This window comes from Pteropus alecto, unplaced genomic scaffold, assembly GCF_000325575.1.
Source record: "Pteropus alecto unplaced genomic scaffold, ASM32557v1 scaffold71, whole genome shotgun sequence".
Lineage (NCBI taxonomy): Eukaryota > Metazoa > Chordata > Mammalia > Chiroptera > Pteropodidae > Pteropus > Pteropus alecto.
Window position 1 is genome coordinate 8014479 of NW_006433024.1, and position 2345 is coordinate 8016823.

The 2345-nt window shown below is 45.7% G+C and overlaps 1 protein-coding gene and 1 long non-coding RNA gene across 3 annotated transcripts in view; one reads left to right on the forward strand and one right to left on the reverse strand.

Moving 5' to 3' along the window:
- Positions 1–1322, reverse strand: part of LOC112476603 — a 6739-nt gene extending 5417 nt beyond the window's left edge. Inside the window, exon 1 of the long non-coding RNA XR_003045151.1 lies at positions 1231–1322. This is a non-coding gene — a long non-coding RNA (uncharacterized LOC112476603). The remainder of the gene's footprint in view (positions 1–1230) is intronic.
- A 1-nt stretch (position 1323) lies between these two features.
- Positions 1324–2345, forward strand: part of ARL14EP (ADP ribosylation factor like GTPase 14 effector protein) — a 12894-nt gene continuing 11872 nt past the window's right edge. Inside the window, exon 1 of one of the 2 annotated variants that reach the window (XM_006907995.3) lies at positions 1324–1466. The gene's annotated coding sequence lies outside the window, so the exon portion shown is untranslated. Of the gene's footprint in view, positions 1483–2345 lie in introns of both variants that reach the window. The other variant, XM_015586432.2, reaches the window with a different exon arrangement.

Genomic DNA, 2345 nt, shown 5'->3' on the forward strand with positions numbered 1-2345 from the left:
TTATTCAGGTGATATTGTCCTTCTACTTGCTTACATCCTATCCTAAGTGTGTCAACTTAACTCCAACTCTTTCCATTTGCTTTTCACTGGATATTAAAATTGATTCAATCACACATGTTATTCAAGCATCCTAATTTGGTCTGTGAGCCTACTATTTATTTCATTACCTCTGGGATAGCTTGCCTAGTTTACTTGGAGGCCACCACTGCAGCAAGTTATTTTCCATATGACAGCTCAATTCAAGCATTAATCTACTCTTAGAATACCCTTGCTTTAGTAATTCTCATTTTATCCTGTTCATATCCTGTGTTCCCATGATGGCATTTATCACACCACACTGTGATTAACTGTTTATTTTCCTTTCTCTCTTTTTATTCTTTTGTCTCATTATTACTTAGCAAAGTGCCAACCACAAAGTAACCACTAAAAGAATTACTGAATGGGACCTCCTACAGACACAGTTGAAGGGATTATCCCTTGTTTTTACCTGGCATTCCTCATTTCTCAGACTGGGGTAAATTAGTGAGCCCCAAATCTCTGACTGGTTGCACAGCAGCATGCTGGTCTTAGAAAGAACCATAAGCTCAATTCAGGAAACACCTTAAAGTGTGTATAGTGTTACTAGCAAGCTTGGGCTTTGGTGGACGTTATTTTCCTCACATTTTTTTCACCTGGCTGGTTAAAAAAAAATAGCTTGGGGGTTTTTTCCCTCCTACCCACTCCTGAAAATGGTTCATGGCTGCGACCCTTCAGTCTAAGAGATCTTGCGCTCTCAAAGATTCTAGATGAAATAAGCCCACTTTAAAAATTAATGAGCACCTAAACTGTGGCAGACAATAGGGATACAAGGAAGTTATTTCTTCCCTTATAAAATTTACAAGTATCTTCTTGGAGCCTACATTATTACTCTAAGTAATAAAGTTATTTTTGCAGTTTAAAACAGATGCATTTTTGAATATATTTAGCTCCAATGAAAGAAATTAAATAAAAGGTGAGACAGTAAATAAAGGGCCTCTTCTTGAGGTCCTTTCAATTCATTCACTTCTTCAGGGATCAGATGGATTAGGGTGCAAATATTTGGCGTCACGCACAGGCGTGATATATGCGAACAGAATCCAAGCTAGCCAAACCCGTTTCTCCTAAGAGATGGCCCCAAGGACCGACCAATTCCCCAACCCCCGAGAACACACGGCAAAATCGTGTCAGCGTCTGAAGCAACTATTGCCTCACCTAGAATCATTCGCCAATTCACGTGGTCCCGCCCTTTCCGCCCCGGAGGCGGCCTGGCTCCCTTCCGCTCTAGGCTTCGCCCGGGCCTCTCTTTATGGTAGTGATGAGCCTCTCTAGCCCTCCCTCATCGTCCTCTCAGTGGTAGCGCGGGGACGCGCTGAAAAGCGAGCCGCCGAATTCGCCGTGTGTAGATTCGGGTGCTGCTCGAACCCGAGCGGAGGAGAGTTCGCGCTAAGGTGGAAAGGGCCGGGGGTAGGCTCTGGGGAGGAGCGAGGACGTGGAGACAGGTCCCTGGGTGGGAGGAGACCCCGGCCGAGTTACCGAGGTTACGAGGCTTGTGAGAAGCGGGAATGGAGGCCCGGAAACATGAGGGGGGTGTTGGCTGCTGGTTGGGGCCTCCAGCAGCCTCCCGCCCTGCAGGGTAACCCTCGACCCCCAGTTTATCTGCGGCCCTTCGTGTCAAGTCTCAGTACAGTTTCCGCCGCATTTGTCTCCGCGGGTTGTCGCCTCCCGGTCCTTGGAGCTCTTAAAACTGTGGTTTAGGCTTGAATATTTGGGTGAGGGGGGTTGTGGCCTTGAACCCCGTACGCAGCTTGTGTCTCCTATTTTATTTTTATTTTTGCAACCAGAATCCTCTCAGCCCTAGTCGTTTGGTTGAGGGCGGAGGCCAAGTATTCATATTTTATCTCGATGCCGTGAACATAGGTGCTCACTGACGTATCTGGTGGTTTGAAACATTTTGATAGAGCCGTGAACTAGGGCCGTTATGCATGTGACTACCGCAGCCTTGGGTGAGAATAATGGTCAGATATGGGGATCTCTAGTCACTTTGATTTGGGGGAGTTCAGCTTTCCTGGTTTGAGATTTTGTCAGTTTCTGAACTTGTATTCATTGAAAATACTTTGTGAAGTGTCTACTAAGTGGCAATATTGTGCTTGAGAAGCTACAACTGTAGTAAACAGGACCCAGGTGATTTCCTAGCCCTCACAGAGCTTAATGTAATGGAAAAAACTAACAAATATCAAGCTTGCGATGAGTGCTGTGGAAAGGAAAGCCCACGAAGTTGCTCTTTCGCCTTGAGTAATACAGAAAATAACACCCTATAGCTCCTGTCT